Below are 309 nucleotides of genomic sequence, written 5' to 3'. Positions count from 1 at the left end.
GCACGTCCCAAGCCATGCCAAGCCCTCAACTATAAGGGTAATTATCATATAATTACCTCTCTTGCTCCTTACCACTTACCACCTACGTCACTGTCATTACTGTACCGTTAGTATTTAGCGTTAAAATTTCGCTATCGCTATCACCTGATGAGGCACCTTCACCACTTACCTTTAATCATGGCGTGTCACTTGATGTCGTATTTTTAATCACACCTTTTTGCGTTAATTACCACGATAATATCTTAGTTTCCTTATCACTTAGTAATGAAATTCCACGAAAATGTTTTTTTTCCCTCTTCTTTTTTAGCG

This window comes from Penaeus monodon, chromosome 20 (assembly GCF_015228065.2).
Source record: "Penaeus monodon isolate SGIC_2016 chromosome 20, NSTDA_Pmon_1, whole genome shotgun sequence".
In the NCBI taxonomy this organism is placed as follows: domain Eukaryota; kingdom Metazoa; phylum Arthropoda; class Malacostraca; order Decapoda; family Penaeidae; genus Penaeus; species Penaeus monodon.
Note: the sequence above shows the minus strand (reverse complement) of the source record.